General features: G+C 48.7%; 1 pseudogene; it reads right to left on the bottom strand.

The window, feature by feature from the left end:
* The window catches only part of LOC143210814 (protein lin-54 homolog), a 35,181-nt pseudogene extending 23,937 nt beyond the window's left edge, over positions 1-11,244 (bottom strand).
* Between the last annotated feature and the right edge of the window lie 13,681 nt (positions 11,245-24,925).

Raw genomic sequence — 24,925 nt, 5'->3', positions numbered from 1 at the left:
AACTACTTAGTAATCCCGGGAAGAGCACGCAATTGCTCATCTGAAGAGGAGGTGTACGTATCACGAGAAGACAGCTCGAGCTCTTCGTTTTACTCATTAGAAGAGCCAATAGAGACCAAACAAGAAGCTTTAGACGATACCCTCGACGACATTCCTGAGGATATACTAAGTGAGTCGGAAGAAACAATCACGATCGTTGCCGAATCGATCCAGGACGATCAGAAAGAAACAATCGTGATCGCTGCCGAATCCATCCAGGACGATCAGGAAGAAACAAGCGCGATTGCAGCCGTAAAGCAACAAATAGCCGAAGAGGAAGCCACTGTACCAGCTGCCGGGGAGCAACAAGCAACCGAAGAGGAGACCACTGTAATCGCTGCCGAAGAATTGGACTCAACCGAGGAGGAGGCCACAATTATTACTGCCGTAGAATTGGACTCAACCGAGGAGGAGGCCACAATTATTGCTGCCGTACAATTGGACTCAACCGAGGAGGAGGCCACGGTCACTGTAAACGAAGAATTAGACTCAACCGAGGAGGAGGCCACAATTATTGCTGCCGTAGACATAGAAGAAAAACAAATGACGTCAACCGCTGCCGTAGAGGAGGACACAGACAATCAGCTAATAGGATTATGGACACCCGGACGGATGCTGGAAATCGGGGAGAAAAACGCGAAAGAAGATAACGACTTTGAGTACGTGCATCGACACGGAATACAAAGACTAAGACAGGAGGAAGAAGAAGAAAAAGAGAAGAAGCGGCTGATAGAGCAAAACATGCAAACATTTAGAGGCATACAAATAGTAAGCCCTATTATACCCCGAAGGCCGAAGCAAACACCTACACCGAATAAACAAGTACATTGGAAGGAAAGGATAGCCAACAGAGATCATTCGCCGCCGATAAGACCATTTAATTTAACCCCGCTGCCGAGATATGGAGAGCCACCCCTCCTAACGAGGGAATCAAGATTAACAAAGGAACAGCCTAAAAGAGAAAGGGAAATCGAGTTGATCGATAGATAAAGAGGCTGTTGGCGATGTGGGAAAAGGGGACATAGCCACAGGTATTGCAACGCACCAGCGTCGGAATACTGCTTCCGATGTGGCCGAGGAGGCTATACGATCAAGACTTGCCCAAAATGCGGCCCAGAATGGAAGGAAGGAGGTCCGCATCATCCTTGGGGATACAAAGAATAAAGTCGATAAAGATAATGCGCTGCCGTTAATATAATGCCGATAATGTTACTCATTTATTTAGAATACTTAGTTAATCTACAAAAAGTCATGTTTAGTGCGCTGCCGAGGTGATTTCCTCCGTCCATGGGTTAGCCAAATAATTTATATTAGAGAATGAAAGAAAAATGAAGATTTTTTTGTGTGTCGCTGCCGAGAAGGCAGACCTACACTCAACGTATTATTATTGTATTAACATTCGCTGCCAAGAGAGGGACGGTAAGATAATAAGTTCCTATGTTAGCACTTAATTTTGTATTAGTAACCTACCAAAGAGATTACATTAAAGAATCGTTGCAGAAACAGGAGTACCAATTATTGTAGGAACCCAATACTCATTCCAATAGTTGCGAATAACGGTCATTTGCGGAAAAATTTTGCGAACCGTTCTGTTAAAAGAAATACCGGTCGTCGAAGGATCCTCGCCCGCATTGGTGTACCACATTCAGTAAATATTTGGTGTAAAGGGGTAAGGTAGCGAATACATGTTGGGGTAAGGTGAACAAGTAGTTTTGTGATATTGGATGGAACGAGTCAAGGGAGAACGTCCGCTACCCAGCCCGCGAAAGCTTGATTGGTGGCTGCCACCGGTATGGCCCGGTCTCCCCGAGGGGGGGGGGGGAGGAGTGGTGACGTGGCAAGATTGCCTACGCCACTCGAACTTCCCTAACGGAAGACCGGGCCACCCTCTGGTCAAGCATCGCGATAAGGGCCGCTGCGAGCGCTCTCCCTGGGCACGAGTGAGACCCAAAAAGGCGTATTCTAATGTTTTGAATGTCGCGCCAAATTGCGCGACGGAAGTTTACAGGACCGTATCCGGGTCCCAGGCGGGATCCGGAAATTCTACTTTCAACGCAGAGGCAACGAACCTCGAGGATAAGCACCTCGAGGCCGGCGAAAGGTAGGACTCCGAAAGGAAATAACGAGTGATCGTCAAGGCCCAGGACTGTCAACCTGGAGGCGCCGACGAGGGAATCCGCTGCTGAGACGATCAACTACTTTGCCCTGTCGTCGCCTCGTCCGGGAAGAAGCAGCAGAGCAACCGGATTGGCTGACGCCGATCGTCTCCTCGGGAAGCGGCCAATCGGAAGACAGCGCTACCGGATATGCCGTGAGACGCCGGAAGTCGAACGCCGTCGCCTGGGATTCGTCAACGAGAAATTCCGCATTAGTGATAGGTCGAGACGTTGCGCGAAGGAAGTAGAATCGAAAAGTGGGGGACGCCCTGCTTCCGCGTACCCGAGCTACCGCGTGAACGATCACTGCGTCTTTGGAATCGTTAACGAACAGTTGTCTCTTTGAACGATTGCTACGAATTATTGTATTTTGCGCCTGCTGAGACCAAGGGAAATAGAGATTCGCTGCCGTTCATCTGTTGCCGAATTACCAGTGGTAAGCGCCGATCAGGCTTTCGATATTAATTATTCGTGAATTTCGTGTTGGCTCGGGTAACGCGGCGAGGTTAGGTATTCGTGTCGCGAGAGTCAACGGCAAACGAGGCGGACGATATTTGGGTGACACTATTGGTGTCAAATCACGAATCCTTCGTATTGTGAAGGATATCGTTGTCGCGGTACGAATCCGGTCGGATAGCGGGGGGCCGGGTGGCCGCCTTATGGCGGTTGTACGACGCCGATCTAAACGCGAAGTCGCGGATTCGGGATACTATCGCTGCCGCCGTTAATTCTAGTTAACCTGCGCTCGTTCCACTGTGTGAAGCCGTCGCGTGTTCGATTCGCGGTCGTAAATTCTGTTCGATCGACGCAAGTCCGAGAGAAACCGCGAATTCCATCTGAGTTCGGTCGGAAGACGGCCTTCGAGGCCTTCCGCGTCGCGAAGTTCTTATCGCTGCCGAATTCTTCGCGAATTTGTAAAGTACGAGAGACATAGCGCGTGCGATTTCCATCAGTCGCGATAATACGCGCCGGCTACTTTTGTAATCGCTGCCGAATCGTCAGCAGCTCAGTCATTTCGTCAAATAAACATCTTGTTAGCCGAAACGTTGTCGATTCCTTGTGTGAAAACCTTCCCGTCGCGGGGAACGTCTCGTGTTCTCCCGACGTAGAATTCTGCGCCTTCGCGATAGCTATTCAGGTTTCGTTTGCTACGTCACAGTCTCGCGAGTCCAACCGCGTTCCGCTTTCGTGTTTAGATTACGATTCTTTCGTGTGACACCTTCGGGTGTCTGGCGCCCGAAATTTCATCAAGTTTGATTATCGAATAAAGAAACTGTGGACGTATTTTGTCCCGAGAGGACCACGCATCGCGTGGCCGAGCGTGGCCCGGCCTCTCGCCTGTAAATTCTCGGTGTCGCTATTCATCGTTCGACCATCTGTACGAAAAGTTAAGAAAGCGACGTGACAACTTCTATGTATATTCTATATAGCTCGCGCACTGCAGTCAACCATTCAATCGGAATGCTAGCTTCCTAATGAATGAATGCATTTCCGCTGCAACAGGGCCAGTGCCTCTGCCAAATACTTCGAGTCAAATGTTTATATTTTCTGGCGCCGCGAGTCTAATCTCCAGACTCTGTTTAGACAAAGCCGAGAAAGATCCCGAGTAGGTTCCAGAGAAGCTATACGGATCGATCCCTATTTCCCGATCCCTTTTCTAAATATTAAATGAATCTTTATTTCATATTACGAAAAAATATATATTTTTAAATATTCAGGAAATATTTATTTCATATTATGAAAAAAATATATTTTTTTAAATACTGAGGAAATATTTATTTCATATTATGAAAAAAATATTTTTTTCTAAATATTAAATGAATCTTTATTTCATATTACGCGAAAAATATATTTTTATTAATTTGCAGATAATATCTATAATATTATGAAATATATTTTTTCTCGTTATAAAAGGAATCTTTATGTAATGTTAGAAATAGAATATTCTTGTTTAATATATGTAGGAAATATTTCATGTTTATCATGGAAAAATATTTGTTCTAAAATATGATGCGAAGTAAAATGTTAACTTTTAATTTAATTTGAATTCGTGTGTGTCACTTAATCGACATACATTTATATTATAAGAACATTAATGCGACAAAGTTGTTGCACGAAAAATAATCGTGTAGCTTTTACGTCTTACACAATATGTGATTGAACTGTAAGATTAAAAAGTTTGTAGCAACAGACTCATAGTTAATTAATGATGTTATAATATAAATGTATGTCGATTAAGTGACACACACGAATTCAAAGTAAATTGGAAGTAAAAATTTTACTTCCAATATTCAATGACGATTTATTTTATATTTGAAACCACTACTTGCTTTGTAATATGAAAGGTGTATATGTTTCCAGCATATATTCCGGAATAATAATATTTTTCCGTGATATAAACATAAAATATTTCCTCTGTACATTAAAAAAAATATATTCTCTTCCTAATATTACACAAAAATTCATTTTATAATAAGAAAAACTATTTTTTCATGATATAAAATAAATATTATCTCTGTATATTAGAAAAAAATATTCTATTTCCAATATTAAATAAAGATTCATTTTATAATGAGAAAAAAATATTTTTTTCATAATATGAAATACAGATTCATTTAATGCTTGAAAACAAATATTTTTCTTGTAATATGAAATAAAGATTCATTTAATGTTTAGAAATAAAGATTCATTTAATGTTTAGAAATAAAGATTCATTTAATGTTTAGAAAAAAATATTTTTTTCATAATATGAAATAAATATTTCCTGAATATTTAGAAAAAAATATTTTTTTCATAATATGAAATAAATATTTCCTGAATATTTAGAAAAAAATATATTTTTCATAATATGAAATAAATATTTCCTGAATATTTAGAAAAAAATATTTTTTTCATAATATGAAATAAACATTTCCTGAATATTTAGAAAAAAATATTTTTTTCATAATATGAAATAAATATTTCCTGAATATTAAAAAAAATATTTTTTTCGTAATATGAAATAAATATTGTATGCATATTTGAATATTAAAAAAGATTGAATCTCTTTTTAATATTATATGAGTATGTATACAATATTTTGTGCTACTAGGGAGTCTACTAGTAAACATGCTTTATTTATCAATCGCACAGACCTTGACAATCAGCTGCTGGCCTCCGATCTTCTGACTGACGCCAACAGTCTGCAAAGTGGTCTACAACTTTGCTTTACCCGCAGTGACAACATTCGTGGTCCTCGATAAAGGAGTACTAACAAGTTTGACGTATTGCCCCTTGAAGAAGATTAAGTCGTGCGTTATTCCTACTTCCTACCGAATTGTAACCAGAACCAGAGATGAATCACTTACTTGTCTTCCAGGCATTTGTATCTGATGCACTTGGTTAGATTCGGTCACGATGTTCTAATTAGCCGGTATCCTAATAACTTGTCCGCTTCCGAGCACAGTTCCGGGTTTCAGAGAGCTCTGTTAAATAATACAAGCATTATAGTACGAAGAAAGTGAAGCAGAAACGAGACGGAACAATACAAAACAGGTCACCTGAATAACTCGCTTGCTTTTTAAGATAGAAAAAAATGCATCAGACCATACCTACTTGATATCGAGGCGCTCGTAATCTGATGTCATTAATTTTTTTGTAGGTGGAGACGTCAAGGAGATATGAAGGTCAACTCTGTTTTTTTAAATGGAATGTGGTATTTTGTAATACATGAATCGATGCAGCTGGACATTCGTTATAAAAAAGTACTAACGAAGACGGACTAAGAAGTTAGTGTTTACTTACTTGTGTAACGTCTTAGTACGACAGTAATGGTATTTTAGAGTTATTTAAATTCAAATATCTCCTGATCTACTAACTTTTCGACATACATAGGTTAGTACTTTTTTGTAACGAATGTCCAGCTGCATCGATTCATGTATTAAAAAATACCACATTCCATTTAAAAAAACAGAGTTGACCTTCATATCTCCTTGACGTCTCCACCTATAAAAAAATTAATGACATCAGATTACGAGCGCCTCGATATCAAGTAAGTTTAGTCTGATGCATTTTTTTGTATCTTCAAAAGCAAGCGAGTTATTCAGTGGCCTGTGTTAGGTGACCCACCCTGTATAGTAACTGTTATGGTTTTTTTCTCTTCTTTCTGCACGCTATAGGAACAATTACCTGCTTTTACTAAAACTCTCTTAAAGCAGCTACAACAAAATAAATATAGTGCTTATCCGCCAGAATTAAAAACTTTTGCTCTCACTCTTAATTTCTACTCACCAAGAGCTTACGACTATGTAAGAAATACATTCAATAATATCTTGCCACACCCTAGAACGATACAAAAGTGGTATGCATCTATTGCATGTCAACCTGGATTTTACACTGAATCTATAAATTCCCTAAAACTAAAGGTGGCAGAGTGTGGAGGTAACGTTAGAGTTTGTATTTGTGCACTTAAAAAGGGGACAATAGTGTGGTGGGGAACAACAGGGGGGTAACACTTACACAAACAGCGTATTAGAGAAGAGGTGGAGAGGAGGGGGATGATACCGGCGAGTCAAACGGGTTTTAGGAAAGGTCTTGTATGCATCGATAATATACAGGGTGTCCCAAAATTCGTGAAAATCCCGAAAGGGCGTGGTTCCTGAGACCACTTCAAGCGACATTTTCCTTTACAAAAATGTTATCCGCGGCTTTGTTTAGCAGGTATTAACGAAAAACAGTTGTTGGCGCAGTCGGCCAGGCGCGCCAACTGTCGATTGGCCGAACCACCCCTTTCGGGATTTTCGCGAATTTTGGTACACCCTGTATATGTTTTAAACAACATAATAAATAGGCAGGTGAAGAGGAAGGAAAGAAGGTTAATTATAATATTTGTAGACTTAAAAGCGGCGTTTGACTCAGTGGAAAGGGAGATTTTGGTTGAGGCGATGAGGAAAAGGGGAGTAAGGGAGGGACTCCTAGAGAGTTGCGAGGAAATTTTGAGGGAAACAAAAAGTAAGGTAAGAGTGGAGGAGGTGGAAGGGGAAGACTTTTGGACAGAAAGGGGGGTTAGGTTAGGTTGGGGAGGGGTTAAAGTGGGGGTGAGAAAAATATATACGCTAGCCTATGCGGATGATGAGGCAATGTTAGCGGAGAAGGAGGATGAAATGAGGGGAATGATAGGAGTATTAGGAAGGGGGGTATCTAGAAAAGAAAATTATTTAAAAGCTTCTAGAAGCATAATTTGTAGACGGCCGACGTGAGGTAGCGACGTAAGGGAAGCGCGCGAAAAGACGAATCGCGCTTAACGACCGTTGCTGATTTCACGTTCGCGGATAGTAACGAATTCATATAAATAGAGGGTTCACAGAGGGACTCGGCCTATTTGCTATTCCGAGAGAGAGGACGAGGTAAGGACCACGGCCGCTCTTGGTTAGTAGTAGCACTCCCGCAGGAGAGTACGGCGATAATACCTGGACGCCTTGTCGAGCGAGAGAGGACAGAGCACCTTCTGGTCGTTTGCGTAAAATACCACGGAACCTAGCTAGAGTACACGTGTGATGAGAGAGAGTTTGCATGATTGCGATTTATAATTCGAGCAATTGAATAATTTTATATACCTCACCTTCCTGTACCCAAATTCCTAACCAAAATAAATCTGTTTGTCCAGCATATCCTGATTAATTCGTAATCCATGGCTACAAAAATAAATTTTTTTAAAATACCACGCTTTTAAAACGGACTAAAAAGTATAAAATAAATTTTTGAAAAACGCCACGTTTACAAAACGGACTAAAAAGTATAAAATAATTTTTTTCTAGTCCCATACAGATTCCTAACGCCGTACAGATAGTCCTGAAAATTTGTGATTGTGAGTTTTGAATAGCTATGAAAATACTTGTAAGATTTAAAACGAAAAACGTGGGGTGCATGCAATAGATAAATTACCCTAAATCACTAACAATTTTATTGCACTGCAAATTATATGAAATATGTACTGTTGTGCGAGTTTTCTCAGCGGCAGCTACTCTCTACACTCCTTTGTTGCACCGACCCTTGTTGAGATTGAGAGTCCGTGAACTAAAATTTTGCTGGAATCGCGTGCAAAGAAGGACGGTAGGATCGGTCGAAATTCGGACGTTGAAATAACTTGAACTCACCGGTCAATCGCGTTTTACTAGTCACAGAGAACGTTTATTTTTCACCGGTGCTATGGAGTAGCTATAACCCACAAAACCGAAGCTTCTCGCAGGGGAGAGACGAATTTTACTGGGATTCTCGCAGAGGAGATTTTACCGGTTATTTTCGAAAGACGCTAAATCATGTATATTATTGTGACGTCGGCCGATCCGACCGACGTTGGTCTCAAGCCGATACCTTGAGATACTTATAATATAATCATAGTTTCCGTTAGAAATTTTTTCATTATAAAATATTCTATGAAAACTTCCGAAAATACTCTCTGTAGGAGTGTGTCCAAAATTTATGACCGAGTGAGTTATGTGCTCTGCGTGACTCCTGCGAGAGACTTTTTCCATGATTGTTCATCCCATCCTTTATTGTTGCTCCCGAAAAACTTGGAAATTTCACAAGTACTGGCGAAGCGACGAATGGATGGAGAATGGAGGAGAGAGCGCCCCCCCCCCCGACGAATGGACGGAGGAGGCAACACCTCGATAATTGTGGATAGATAGAGAATCCGCACAAGCCGATAATGCTGCACCGAACGGGCAGCACGAATGGATGGGGAATGGAGGAATCAACGGTCCCTACTTGCTGACACAGCAATGATAGGAGGCAACCGTCACTCTGCCCTACCACCAACGGCCGAGAGTGGCCATCTTCGCGGCTTCAGTTCAGGATCAACCAGCAACGTAGCTGGACCAGTGTCGCCAGAAAGTGACCGAACCGTCACTCGAGGGGAATACAAGGTACCCCCTCTCTGATGACCAGAGTAATATGTGACACGATGTGTGTGCGCGATGGTGACGCAACAACGACTGACATTTCTCAGGTTTTAGGTTATTGCCGCGTATTGTATCGTACCTATTATGTACATGTACCTACTTAATGAAATGAATCATGTGGGTCGTTCTAAATAGAGACTGTAAACATACTTTATTATAAATAAAATTAATTGTAACATGTGTGAGTTTCAGTCGTGAAGCGAAGTATGAATGCTTACTATATGTATTAGGACCGTGAATAAGTTCTCGCTGTTTCTTCAAAGATGGCAGTAGCAGTACCCCGTTCGTGAAATTTCGAATGGTAACACACATGCAAGGCAGTAGTGTATCTAACCTTAAATTTCAGTGTATGGTTGTTCACTTTAGTGTAAACAAAGTAATTTTTTGTTAGTTCTGAAAATGTCTACTTTTGTGCCAAATAAAGTATATTTGCGGGGAATTTTATTGCACTACTTTATTCAAAAGAAATCTGCAAAAGAAATCTGAAGCACATAGAATTCTTGTTGAGACTTATGGTGACAATGCTTTGTCGGATACGACATGCAGAGACTGGTTTCGACGCTTCAAAAATAATGATTTTGAACTTGAGGATAAAGAACGTTCTGGCGCACCGAAAAAATTTAAAGACGAAAAGTTGGAGGAATTACTCGATCAAGACCGATGTCAGACGCTAGCAGAACTTGGAAAAACATTACAAGTAGATGAGTCAACTGTTTCAAAACGTTTAAAAGTTTTAGGAATGATCCAGAAGCAAGGACATTGGGTACCGTATGAATTGAAGCCGAGAGACGTCGAACGGCGTTTTCTCACGTGTGAACTACTGCTTCAACGGCAGAAAAGAAAAGGTTTTTTGCACCGCATCGTGACTGGCGATGAAAAGTGGATACACTACGATAATCCAAAGCGTAGAAATTCGTAGGGTAAGCCCGGCCATGCATCAACATCGTCTGGAAAACCAAATATCCATGGTTCGAAGCTTCTTCTCTGTATTTGGTGGGATCAGCAGGGTGTAATTTATAATGAGCTGCTCAAACCGAATGAGACTATCACGGGGGAGCGCTATCGACTTCAATTGATGCGTTTAAGTCGAGCCTTAAAAGAAAAACGGCCTCTATACGAGCAGAGACACGACAAAGTGATTTTGCTACATGACAACGCTCGGCCTCATGTTGCAAAACCAGTGAAAACCTACCTGGAAACACTTCAATGGGAAGTTCTACCCCACCCGCCGTATTCACCTGACATAGCCCCTTCTGATTTTCACCTATTCCATTCGATGGCACATGGCCTAGCTGACCAGAGCTTTCATTCTTATGAAGAAGCTAAAACATGGATCGATTCTTGGATAGCCTCAAAAGACATGTCGTTTTTCCGACGCGGAATTCATATACTACCAGAAAGATGCCCTGTACGGTGCCCTGGTCGGCGGTATACCCGGGCCGTCCTCTCCCCGGTCCTCTCCGATGAGATCGACCCATCCTACATACTTCCTTGCTCATTCGAGGCCCTTCCAGTTTTGTCAAGCCTGTTCGGGCGCCATTTGTGACGGTTACTCGGTGTGTTGGAAGGTGTTGCCGCGTCAGGCGGCTGTCCAAGGTCGCGGAACCTCGAAGAGCCAAGGTGGACCTACGTTGCGGTTTACGGCCGGTAATAGCGCTTGCTCGGTGTAGCGGACGCTCGGTGTAGCTCGGCGTTAGCGGCGTAGCGGTGGATTCCCACTCGGCTTTCGCCACTTGGGTTGGATTGGTACCTGCTCGGCGTTTCGCCACTGAGGTGGAGCCAACAAGGCTCGCCCATCCCCTCCCCCAGAGTACCCACTAAAACCACACGCCCGCCCTAAGCTACATGGGAAGTGCCTGGATCACGCGAGTATTCAACAGGACACTTCCCAGCTCACATGCATCCCGAGGGGAGGGGTTAGCTCCCCCATGCCTACTCTAACCGGACCCTGGGCGGAGGGACCCGCCCGGTGTCCCCATCCCTGGAGCCTTCGGATTGGGCTTCCCGAGCCCCAGCTCGGTCTACCCACAGCTCCCGGAGACTTTCTGACCTGCTCGAGCGGTGGACCCGAGGGTCCTCGCCCGGCCAAGGCAGGAAGGCGCCGACATCGGTAAGAGAGGGTCGTCGGAGGCGCATCCTCCATCTTCCCCCATCCTCGGGGGAGATTAACTCCCCCCCCCCGGGGACCGGGGCGCGAACACCCCGCACCGCTAACGGAACCCCAGCCCCCCCGGGAGGGGGAGGCATAAGTTGACGAGGGAAGGGGAACACTCCCCGCACCCTCCCCCCAGTCCCCGTCACCCCACTCGGGGGACCCGCTGCGTCGCGGGGAGACGTCCCCCGCGCCGCTACAACTGACCCCGACGCCCTCCTACCTCTCCCTGAGGGGGCGGACGTCGCACGAAGGCGCGGGGGACGACCCCGCGCCATCCTCCTCCTCGCGGAGCCCGGGTCTCTTTCCCGGGCCCGCTCGGCCTCCTCCTTCTGGGACATTACTGTCTCGCAGAAGGAGGCGACCCCTTTCCACGACCTCTGGCTCCCGGTCAAGTGGTCGAACAAGACCGGGAGCGAGAGGTCCCACCCTTCCACCGCGGCTCTAAGGACACGGCGCGGTCCGGCTCAAGCCGGACACTCCTCGAGTGTATGTTGCGCCGTGTCCACCTCCTCGCCGCAGTGGTGGCACTGCGCCGCTGGCTCCAGGATGAATAACTTTTCAATTTATTAGAAGCCAAACCGGCTCTCCAACTGCTGGCTCTCACTTGCTCTCTCTCTCTCGTTGTACACTAAATACTTCGCTCGCACTAATTTACACTCTGTCACGCTGTTCCTTTCCGCGGAGTTGGAAGGCCCGTGGAAAGGATCAAGCTCGGGCTTTACAGGCACGGAGGCCGGGCCGGGTTTAGCCGAGTACGCGCGGTCCGCCCGGGACAACGGAATTCGAGGATCCGACGGATCAAATCTTGCGAAAAGTTCGGGCGCCGGGCACTTACAGAGTGCCACGCGAAACGCGATTCGGTTCCGGGACTCAGAGAAGCTGAGTCCGGAAGTCGAACCCTCGAAATACGCGGACGGGAATTGCGCCACGAAACGGGCGACAGGATTCGGACACAGGAACGTTCGGACGATCCTCACGGCAGGACGGATCTCACAGGAATCGAGAAAGAACTCACGACGATATGGGCTCGATATGGCTCGATATGGACCGCCGCGGCGGCCGTCGCCCGCAGTTCGATTTTACGCGCACGGGACGCTTCGCTACTTTTCGATTGTCGGCGCGACACAGGACTCGAGACTCTGAGAGATTATTCTCACGAAACGCGACTCCTCCGAGGAAACTTCCGTACTCGCAATACCCGCGGAAACTCTCCGAAGTCTAACCTCAAAACGCCCCGGAACGGGCGTGAGACGTTGGCGCGAGGCGTTGAGCGCCTCGGCACCCGCGAATATTCAAGGACGAGACGAGAAGCGTTCGCCCTCGCGCGATTAAGGTCGAGCCACCTCGCAAGAAACACCGGATGAAACACTGGCTGACTTACCGTTTCGCCTTTTCTCTACGGTTCCGCGGTTGCTTCCGTGAAGCGGCCCTAGCCGGCTGCTGGGCAGGTCGGTGCCGTTGCCTTCAGGTAATCCCAGCGGGAAACTCTCACGAGCACTCTTTACCAACTGCAACCGGAATCGCTACGATCGACCAGCGGCGTTATATTGCGCGTGATTCGGTGACGGCGTAATTGACGTGTGAATCGAGCGGGAGCCAGCGCGACAGTGTCGCATCGATTTTCGATCGCGCGGCGACTCGATCCTTGTTCCCCCTCCCGACTCGTTGCCGAATTTTCCCGATTGGCGCGTGGCGCGTACGCAACATTGTAGCGACCAGGATCGTCCCTATTAAGGTCCTTGGGCCCCAGACCTTAGCGCGAATAATCGTATCTGAGGTTTTCCTCCGTTTGGCTGCGATCGCACCACCCACGCCGGAGCTTTAGCGCGATGAGGCGACGTTAGGATCACGAAAGGCCCTGATGACCAGCTGTTCGATGCAAGCTCCTGTCCTTTCGACGCCTCCGGGTTAGTTTCCCGTGTGCTCTCGGTCCAAATCGTTGTTGCCCGTGCACGGGGCTTCCGCAATATCGGCCAGTTCTTTTTCTGTAGGTTCGTCTGGTGCTGTGTCGGTTCCTCGGAAGACTTCGGTCGGTCGGGGTACCTTTCTCGTGCCCGTAATACGGCCCTGAAAACTTGGCCGTTCTCGGCACGTACGGCAGATGTCAATCATCGGCGATCGATAAATACGGGATCTCCTCGAGGAACGCTCTCGAATCCTGTGATTCCGTGTCGTGGCTCGTGAGAGGGCGGCTCAGTCCCGTTTATATGTTACCTTTGTAACCGTAATTAACGGAAAAGTGACGTCGCACGATTTGCAACGTCACAACTCATGTACGCACGCGGTGTTCGAGTCTAAACTAAAAATTAAAAGTCCGATTATTTTCCGGACACAGTAGCCCGTGTCCTGTTAATCATCGGACATTTTTCTAATAACGAAATCGCAAAAACTAATAACGCCTATATACACTACTCGACGCCCTTGCTATTATCTCACAAGGGTGGCCTGGAACAGGCTAGTCCGAAAACTTTTCGGGTGAGCTTTTGTCCGGAATGTTTCCAGACCTTTTCCCAATTACAAGCCGTACCAGGAGTCCGACGACTTTTCAGACGAGAATTTTCCCGAAAAACCCACGATTCACTCAACGGCCGCCGTAAGCTATCCCTATTCTACCCAGTAAGGTCGTAATCACTTGTTACTCACTTCTGTTCACTGAAACACGCCACTCTTAACTAAACTCTATCCAGGAAACCGAATGGCCCCATCCACTACTACTAGCAGCTTTGCTTCCAAAGCCAGGTGGAGGGTAAAAACGGGAGGAGCCCGTACGCCGAGCTCGCCCTTCCCTTTGTCTCCAAAGGGAGTTAGAATCCGACGCACTGCACTTCGATGTTCAGAACTCCCCGTTTCACAGTTTCCTAATTAATGCCCTAAATCCCTCACGGTACTTTTGGCATCTACCGTTACCTAACACCGCTCGCACGTTTTCCAACGAAAAAGGAAAAGTAAGAACAACGGGTTCCACTTAAGCGCTGCAACTACTCTACAGGGTGTCCCAAGACCCCTTCGACTCCGGGAAATGGGAGGTTCCTTAGGTCATTTGAAGCAACATTTTCCTTTGCACCAATGTCAGCCGGGGCTTTGTTTAGGAGTTATTAACGAAAAACACGGACCAATCAGAGCGCGCCCTAGACGCGCGATGGCACGTTCAGCCCGGCGCGCCGGGAGACGAGCGCGGTGTAACGCCGCGATGCCACAACGAACAAGAGTTTCTCGAGATTATGTGAATCTTCCCCGATTTGGATGAGCTTTGGATACGTTGTCAAGACTATGATTCTGAACAACATTTCCCTTTACAGTTTTTGTCGGCCGGCTTTAGTTTACGCGATAAATGTAAAAACTTTTAATTGTAAATCGATCGATTGTACTATCTTTTACCCGAGTTGGATGAGCTTTGGATATGTTGTCAAGACCATGATTCTGAACAACATTTCCTTAAGACTTTTTGTCGGTCGCGGAAGAACTTTACTTGTCAATTCATATGGGTGGATCTTTTTACCCGACTTACGGCAACGTTACCCGAACGAGAGAAGAAGCAGAAACTGATTGTATTGAAAACTCATTTATTCAGCCGTAAATCCATTTGCTGCTTCGAAATGTGTGTCACTGGGTCACTCGGTGACGAACTGCACAGATGTCTTCAGATATACGACAGTACCGAAAGCTAAGGGACGTACGGCCAGGTCGACGAAGTGCACAGCCGGTGGTAGAAGACCTAAAGGATGCGCGGTCAAGTCGACGATCCAGAATTTCAGTTTCACTTTCGAATCGATAAATAATTCGTATGTTTATTTCACACAGATGCCTTGAAATTTTTCCACACTCACAATCACTGTTCACATTTGTCAACACATAGTTATGCACTAATAATAATTGCTTAAACTAATTAAACGATTATTTAATCTAATCACTAGACTGCGGATCATTATGTAAAATGAAAGTTGGCTGCCGCTATTACAAGGGACAGGAGCCAGACAGATACATATTTGATTCTTACTGTGATCATTTTAAGAAGTTGAAAATAATACATTGGTGTTCTGAAATTACTTTAATCTCTCTAGTGTCTTAAAATGCACCTACTCATGTTTGCTACAAATGCATGAAATCCGCAGTCTAGTGATTGCATTACCTGATTGTTGTGATTTGTGCAGCAGGACAAGGGATATGGCAGTTATTATTAGTGCATAACTATGTGTTGACAAATGTGAACAGTGATTGTGAGTGTGGAAAAATTTCAAGGCATCTGTGTGAAATAAACATACGAATTATTTATCGATTCGAAAGTGAAAGTGAAATTCTGGATCGTCGACTTGACCGCGCATCCCTTAGGCCTTTTACCACCGGCTGTGCAGTTCGTCGACCTGGCCGTACGTCCCTTAGCTTTCGGTACTGTCGTATACCTGAAGACATCTGTGCAGTTCGTCACCGAGTGACCCAGTGACACACATTTCGAAGCAGCAAATGGATTTACGGCTGAATAAGTGAGGTTTTAATACAATCAGTTTCTGCTTTTTCCCTCGTTCGGGTAACGTTGCCGTAAGTCGGGTAAAGAGATCCACCCATATGAATTGACAAGTAAAGTTCTTCCGACCGACAAAAACTGTAAAGGGTAATGTTGTTCAGAATCATGGTCTTGACAACATATCCAAAGCTCATCGAAATCGGAGAGGAGATAGTTCAGATAGTACATCGATCGATTTACAATTACAAGTTACTTATCACGTAAACTAAAGCCGGCCGACAAAAACTGTAAAGGGAAATGTTGTTCAGAATCATGGTCTTGACAACATATCCAAAGCTCATCCAAATCGGGGAAGATTCACATAATCTCGAGAAACTCTTGTTCGTTGCGGCATCGCGGCGTTACACCGTGCTCGTCTCCCGGCGCGCCGGGCTGAACGTGCCATCGCGCGTCTAGGTCGCGCTCTGATTGGTCCGTGTTTTTCGTTAATAACTCCTAAACAAAGCCCCGGTTGACATTGGTGCAAAGGAAAATGTTGCTTCAAATGACCTAAGGAACCTCCCATTTCCCGGAGTCGAAGGGGTCTTGGGACACCCTGTATAGGCAAACCTATCTCGTAGACCTTACAAACCGCTCTGAGGTGACCTGGTGAAGCCGTTGCTCACATCGTCTCCCATCCCCCCACCACCTCCGTCGCTTCCAACAAAGAGCGGAGGTCGTTAACGAAAATAACGGTTTGTTCGGGCTGACATACGTTTACATTTGTATCCGTTACCTTCACCCGACCGTCTTCTACCTGAGAGTACATTTTTTTCTTTTTTTTTCGTTATCTTGCTACATTTATTTTTCTTTCTTACTTTCTCCTCTGCTGGGCACACAGTAGGGAGCACCGCAAACAAAAAACACAAAAAATACCTAAAAAGTCCCTGCTAGGAGGCCTTACACGTGCATGTTATCGCCAAACCATTACCCTCCATACGTTAAAAGGTTGTTAACATTATCTTCTGGAGATGACTCCTATAAGCCACCGAAATTTCAAAACTCATGATTTCGTTTATCTGCCCTGTACCGCCCGTATACTCGTGCCCGGCTTCGTTTGTTTGGAGCACTGATTTCGGGTGGGTCAGTTGTAAACGACGCTATCCCTGTTTGTTTCGCTCGAGCTACGTCTATCTACTACTTTTCCCCTCCTCGTTAAAACGTCTCTATCTCCTAAACCGTAAGGTTTCATTAAAACTTCCACCCGAGCAAAATTGCTTAGAATCTTCATTTACACATACTGTACTAGCCCAATTTTCCAAAAAAAGTCCATGGAATCGAAAATAAATTATTTCCTAAATTACTATTAATTTCGAGTTTTCTCCCGTATTGGAAGGTAGGGCTCAGCGAAAAACACACCGTGTTCACATTCTAGCACTCCCCGATGCCTACGATAGCCGCAATACCCTAAACTAAACCTTATGTTAGTAGTCGTATGTACAGGCCGCCATCTTGTTAACTATCTACCACGTGTACGGGGCGCGTTACTGTCGCAACCGTCTATACTTCTGTACATTCGTACTTTTACCGATCCTTCCATAGGAGCTTATCCTGTTTGGTCGGTAACGAGACTCCCACTCTTATCTACCGTACTACCTGTTCAAATGCGCATTTACATCTCCCGTAGAGGTTTCCCTCGTTTACATTTAATTTATTTTATTTTATTTGCCATATACAGGTATTATATTAACCCCAAATATAATCGCAATTTTCTAACACCAACGTTATTACCGAGCCTCGTTTTTCTTCCTAAACAATTTAATTTTCTTATCCCTCCAGATCTGTCTTGATCTATATCGTCCCACGTGACAATCCAGCCGTCAACATCGGAAGGCATGACGCAATAACATTCGCTAATAACGGTAGGTCTCTATTCACTCTATAATTTTTCCCTCATTTATCCTACATAATCAGGTCTTTTTTCTCGAATTTTATATACTCTAATCTTTCCCTCTACTATGCTGGTCTTTAAACGGCTGGCCTACTTCTGTGTAATATAGCTATCACATGTTCGTAGCCCTTGGCCTATTGCTAACCTCTACCTTCCTTTAACTATATCTTATCTTATTGTTTTCTATAGCACCTTGTTACATACCTCACTAGACCGCCTCAGGAGCGAATCTTAGCGAGTACTCTTTCTCTAGTTAGGTAAGTAATCTCCTATTTATGTACTATTACACCCCCTCCAGGAGCTACACTTTCTATTTCTATTTCCAGTTGTCTGCGTTTATACCCGTGTCAAATGGATCAGGGACAGCCCGGGCCGAGTTCTGGAGCCCCCCGGACCCCCAAACGCGTAAGTTTCTTCTCCCAATATCCTATTATCTTCGAGGAATTACTCTTATACTTTATCTTGAACGTTCCTGGTTTCCATTAGTTAATTAATTATATTTTCCAGGTTTATCCGAAGCATTTTGATCGACAGCGGGTACGGATCATCCTACACGCCTATTACAAGGCCGGGATGCAGCCCCTAGAGGCTTTATCCCAAATCACCCGATCTTACGGAGAGGTGGTCTCACGCTCCACCATCTATGAGCTCTTCAAACAGTTTCGGAAGGGACGAGACGATATGACCGACGCCCCCCGCAGTGGGCGCCCTCCACGCCGCTGGCTCCCGCCACATCCTTACCAGATACTCACCGAAACAGCCGTGTCCGGTGAGCACCTGCGTGAGGCGGAAGGTCAACCCCACTCGCCTCCCGCACCATGTATCGAACATGGGCAGGAGGGCCCGAACTGTCGGACGCGTCGAGGACGCAAGCATGCGTCTCCATCGCTCGAACACGTCCGCACGGGTCTCCGCACTTCGAACTGCTCCTCCTCCGCGGCCGTCAGCTCCTCCCCAGGGGGGCGGCGGGATTCGCAGGCGATCCGGTATACGATCGCCCGCTCCGCCGCCACCAGATGGAAGGGAGGAACCACGGCCAGGAGGCTCGCCACCTCTGTCGAGACGGTGCGGTATCCCCGTATGGCCCGCAGGGACAGCCGACACCGCACTCTCTCCAAGTGCGCGACGCTGCGTCGGCTGGCCTCAAGCGAGCGGTGCCACACGGGTGCCCCATACAGGGCAATGCTCCGCACCACTCCTATGTAGAGGCGGCGTACACTCAACTGCGGCCCCCCGATATTGGGCAGCAACCGCGAAAGCGCGGTCGCTGTCTTTTCGAGTCGGGGGACCAGGATCTCGAAATGCTCTTCGAAACGCCAGCGACCGTCGATGGTCAGGCCCAGATACTTCATGGTGGGCCCGACCTCGACGAGGGTATCCACGACCCGGATCCGGAATCCTTGGGGCGGCCGCCGCGTCCGAGATGGTTGGTACAACCATATGGCCTCGGTCTTTGCGGCGGCTACGACAAGCCCCATCCCCTGGATCCGTCCAACCACGCAGTCCAGGGCGGACTCGATGAGGCGTCCCGCCTCCTTCCAGGTCCCCCCCCTCGGCGTAGGGCAGGATGTCGTCCGCATAGCATATGACACCCGTGCCGGGGGGAGGGAGACCCGCAGAACCGCGTCGAATGCTAGGATCCACAGGAGCGGTCCGAGGATCGACCCCTGTGGAACCCCGCGGCATATCTCCCACAGGTACGCCCCATTCCGGCCGGCAATATACACCTCCCTCTCACGGAGGTAGTCCCGGAGCACTTCCCGGAGATAGAGGGGAACCCGGAAATGCTCCAGGGCGTCCTCTATCTCCTTCCAGGGGAGGGTGTTGAACGCATTGGAGATGTCCAATGACACGGCGATCAACACCCTGTCCCCAGCGACGGCACTTTCCCGGAGGAGACGCAGATGCTCCAACGCATCTATCGATGAGCGCCCCCTCCGGAACCCAAACTGTCCGTCGCTCAACCCGGGATCACTCCGCGAAAGGTGCTCTCAGAGGCGGGCGGCAATTATTCTTTCGACTCAGGCACGCTTCCAAGATGCTCCTGTAAGCCGGGGCGAGGGCCTTTAGCGCCGAAGCCATTATACCGCCAGGAACGCCATCGGGGCCGGGGGCTTCCTTGCCCCTAGTCCGGCGCTCCTGGATGGCCTGGTCGAGCTCCCAATCGGAGACCCGGAGTTCGTCCTACCAATCATTGGCCGGCACCGGGGCGCGCTCACCACTCCCCTCACCACCATTATTATTGGGGAGGAAGAGGGTGTCAACGACGCGCCCCAAGAACTCCGGTTCCATCGTCTCCGCGACAGGGGGCGCCCTGGGACGGAGCTTCCCAAGCACCATTCTATATGGGCGCCCCCACGGATCGTCGCGGAGCGTAAGCAAGAGCTCGCTCCAGGCCTTGGCCTTGGCCGCGGTAATCGCGTGCTTGAGGGCCTCGGCGGACGATCTGTACTCCCTGTACAGCCCGTCCACCGTCGACTCCGAGTCGCCGCCGAGGAAATGGCGGCGCCGAGCACGGACGTACCGGCGGCGGGCTTGACCGGCTAAGCTGCGAAGCTCGGCCAATTCGCCCGACCACCAGTACACGGACTTTCGCGGGGGACAGGCCCTAACCCGGGGCATCGCTACGTCGCAGATCATCTGCAACGCGCCCCGGAACCATGCCACCCCCTTTTCTGGTCCGCGCTCCCTGGCCGGAGGCCAGGCGGAGCCGATAATCACGGCCCTCAGCAGGTCCCCGTCTAGCCGCTTCGTCGCCCATCTGGGCGCCGAAAGGGCGCTACTTCGCCGGAGGAGGGGCGTGTCCGCCGGCGGGTCCGAATCCACAGCTACGTCATGATGGACGTGGGGTTTCCCCCTCCCAGACCCGCCAATTTGACACTCGGCGCGAGGCGGAAGCGGTCGCGAGTGAGACGTCGACGACCGACCAACCGTTCCACCTCACGCACGTCGGCACGGAGCCCCGGTTTAGCAGCCGGAGCTCCAGTCCCTCCATCCAGTCCTCCAAGACTCCGCCTCGAGGGTCCGTCCTGGGGTTCCCCGAACTGGTAGAACGCGCGTTGAGGTCCCCCAGGACCAACACCGGATCGGTTAAATGAGGGGTCATCATGTTCCTCAACCGGTCCAAATACGCCTCGAAATCGGCGGAGCCACAATTCGGCGAACAGTAGCACCCGACGACTAGCAGTCTTCCCCATTTTACCAGCACCAGCCCCGGCTCCGTTCGACTCCGGAGCAAGGGGGCAACCTCGCCGACTGGCGAACCCAAATCGCCACGGAACCCTCCAGATCCCCGAAACATTGTGGGTGGTCGGGAACTTCGTAGGGCTCCGGGGCAACTGCCAGGCCAACCTCGAGCTCCGCCCGGCGTTGGACCATCAGGTCCTGAGCCCGGCGGCAATTGTTGAGGTTGGCCTGGAGAACCACCTGGGAGCATCCGCGAGCCGTAGCAGCCATTACGTGAGCACGCGGATACTCCCGTCCCAGCCGACTCATTGACGGCAGCGGAAGCAGAGTTCTCCCCTACGCCCTGAGTCGGCTCCACCTCCATGTCCTTGTCCTTGCCATTGGACCCCTTCTTTTTCGAAGGCGGGGAGCACGCCTTGCTCCCCGCTTTATGATTCGCGGGCCTGCCCGCCCCCGCGCACACTGCGCAGCGGGGGGCGGACTGGCAAGCGGCTGCACGGTGGGACGGATCCCCGCACCGGTAGCAGTGGCCGCTCCGGTCTACTTCCGCGGTACACCGCTGCCTCACATGCCCGAGGGCGAGGCAGTGGAAACACTGCAACGGGCGGGCGGCCAAGACGACCACCCGCGCGAGGGTCCATCCCACCTTTACGGTTTTGGCCTTTTTAATGGCCAAGGCCGCCACTGCCGGGCACTGCACCCAAATGGTGCCGAGGCCTCCGGTCGGGATCTTCATGCCTCCGACCTTCACGGACTCGGGGGTGCAGCCCCCGGCTCTCGCCACCGCCTCGACTACCTCCTGGGGGGTTATCGAGAGGTCCAGGCCGGTCAGGCGGAACTCCGCCATTTTGACGGGCCTGGCGACCTTCACTTCCATATCCCCCAGGGCAGAAGCTATCCCAGTCGCGAGGGCGTCCGCCTTCGCGCCCCCATCGACACCGGGGACCTGAATGATAAGGCCCCCGGTGACTGGCCGCTTCCACTGCAGGGTCTCGATACCGAGGGCGCCGAGATCGACGCTCTGACGAGCCCTGCGTATGGCCTCCTCATAGGTGGCCTTACTCCCCTCCGGGACGGTGATCGTCACTGCCGCGGAACAGGGAGGGGCCGCCACTCGAGGAGGCGCCTTCGTCGCAGGCCCAGTCCCGCCCTTAGAGGCGAGAGCCGCGGATTGGGCGGACGTGGCCTTGGCCTTCCGCCTCTCGTATCTCCCCACTACTTCGGACCAAGTTCCCTCCTTAGGGGGAGCGGTGCGCCTTCACGAGTGCTCAGGGGGGTGGGGGAGGTCCCGGCATCCCCCTGTCCCCCCTTCTTCTTCCCCTTCTTCTTCTTCTTCTTCTTTTTCGTCGTCTTCCTTTCCGTCGTCGTCCCCGCCTCCGGTCCACCAACAGAAGGGACAAAGTCGAGGGGCCGGGGACCACCGGAAGAAGAAGACGGGGCAGGGATCTTTGAGCGGGTCCTCGCCGTCGATGAGGGTAACGGTTCCCGGACACCGAGCGGAACTCCTCGCGGAGCGCCATTAATTTGGCGTCCATGAGGGCCCCGATACGGGCCAGAAGGACCGCCTCCCCGGTCGGCACCGGCCCCGACGAAGAGGGCAGCGGCGCCTTATCCGGGTGGTCAACAGCCCCGGGGTGGAGCGGCAGCGGAGGTGCACCAGGCAAGGGCATGGGCACAGCCTGCCGCCGCTTCACCGCCATCAGCTGCGACTTGAGGACGGCCAGGGTGTCTTTAACACCCCCCAACTCGCGCTTCAGCGCAGCGTTTTCTCCTCTGAGGGCGCGGTTCTCCGCCTCTACGCTTGCCCAGAGGGCTACAGGCAACTTATCCGCACCCTCTCCAGGGGGGGCGCCACCACCACCGGAGGTGGAGGAGGAGGAGGCTCCCTGCCACCCCCTACTCACCAGCTCCCTCATTCCCGCGTTGACCAGCCGGGCCGCATCCTTAAGTGCCCGGACCGCGGTGCCCTTTAGATTGCCGCTTTTGAGGGCGGTGGCCTCGACCAATCGGCCGGCGGCCACCACCTCAGCGGCAATTTCGCCGGGGAGAAGGTCCCGCAGATCGAGCTGGCGCTTCTGTACGGATGGCGCGCCCTTGCCGCGGGGCCTCTTCGTCCCCTCCTCATCGGAGTCTCCCATCACGATGGACGACGCGGGACGCTTCCCTGACGTCCGCGATGACGCCTGGGATTTCATCGACGCCCTATCGTCATCCATCGGGCCGAAAGACGGCCCCGGTTCGTCTCCCTCCCCCACCAGGACGGATCGGACCGACCCTTCCATACTCGACGCCGAGGTACCCCGAATGGACCTCGTCGTCGGCGCGTCCTTTTTCGTCGCCTCAGTGCTAAGAGGCCCCAAGTACCTCTCCACCAAGACGCGAGGACTTGAACGCGTCCTTGGTCTCCCCCTACCGGGAGACCCCTCCTCTCCCTCCTCCATCCCACAATTTCTTCTTTTAAGAAGGCCGCGGCATACGTCCTGTCTGAGAGGTTGACTTGCACACACACAGTTGCATCCTGGAAGGCGGTAGTGCACGGAGCTCCTGAAAATAGAAGATTTCCCAGGTAAAACCAGCGCTCCGTCGCAGACGACTGCTACCGTTAGCTGGGACGTAACATTATATTCGCGTGTACTCGCAGAGGAGGTTACAAGGAATCGCTTAAATTACGGCTGGAGGTCCTATTTACAGGTATCGGTGGGTACCCCCACCGTACATACATACATGGGAGCTCGCTTCGAGGTATCTACTCGCCGCGTTACTGTCGGGACGACGAGGGGGGGTTCGCGCGGCGCCGAATCTTTGAAAGACCATTAATCGTGTCTAACACCTTACTATGTATTATCTTGCGCCCCACGTTTTTCGTTTTAAATCTTACAAGTATTTTCATACCTATTGCCATTTCTCAACGTACTATAGCAGTTTGCCCACAAGAGTCGTATGCTAGGCGATGGAACATAGCAAGCTTATCTGACGCCGGGTCTATGTATAAGTATACGTATATGGTCTAAGGTTTATCACAACTTAGGTATGGAGAATTCGACCAGAGGTATGTCTAATTTTAACTGACAATTTAGAAATTGTGTGTTTTTTCTTCAAATTAAAAATCATTTTTTTAACGAAAGTAGTTTCTATAAACTCGTAGTAAACGTAATTTATCTTTTTATTAGGGAAATCTATTCGTAATCACGATTTGATTGATGACTGAATTTGCCAATCCACCTATTCGGAGAAAATGTTGAAGGTTACCCAAAAACTTTGCTCTTTATTGAACGTGAATGCCATATCGGATGAACTCTCTAGTGAAAGTAAATGATTTCTGTAAAGCACTCGCGAGGAAGTGGAAAGATTGTTCACGCAATCGTTATTATTTAGTTAAGCGTCATCGCGTATGGCTAGACAAAGAAATTAATATTAAACATAAAAGTAATTTAACCGAGCAAGAAACAATCGAGCCATAGCCAGGTCCTACCCGAGGAAGGCGTCGAATACATTTTGAAGAAGCATCACTCAAAACCAGAAAACGCCGCGTTCAATCGATCATACATTCTTATTCAAGTCAAGAATTAAATTTTGCTGCTTGTGTTGTAAATAAATCGAATCTTTAAGATAAAAAAAAATAAAATACCACCGAACAAACTTTTAGCATATGACTTTATTATTTAGATCTCTTTATGATTTAGATCTTTCAGATAAAAAATATGATATATTTAAAAGCGTCGTTAACAATATACGTAAAGATTATATTCCTTGCATTAAGACTTTTAGAAATATTAGAAATTCATTTTTACCATGTAATATATCAGCTAACGAAACGTCTGCCGAAGTAGACTTGCAAAATTTAGTAAATGCTACAAGTGACAGTATTTTAAATTGAATAAATCTTGAAGAAAGTTGTAATCTGAAGGTTATAATACCATAATCAAAAACATTCCGGATCCGGAGAAGTAGCAAGGGGCACCGCTGCACACGAGCTAATAAACTCGGAGGCGACGATCTGGGACAAAGGAGCCGCCACTGCAGGTCAGCAGCTATTTGGTGGTCCCGCCGTCGTCT

This window comes from Lasioglossum baleicum, chromosome 1 (assembly GCF_051020765.1).
Source record: "Lasioglossum baleicum chromosome 1, iyLasBale1, whole genome shotgun sequence".
NCBI lineage: Eukaryota > Metazoa > Arthropoda > Insecta > Hymenoptera > Halictidae > Lasioglossum > Lasioglossum baleicum.
This window is presented reverse-complemented; position numbering and strand designations above follow the sequence as displayed.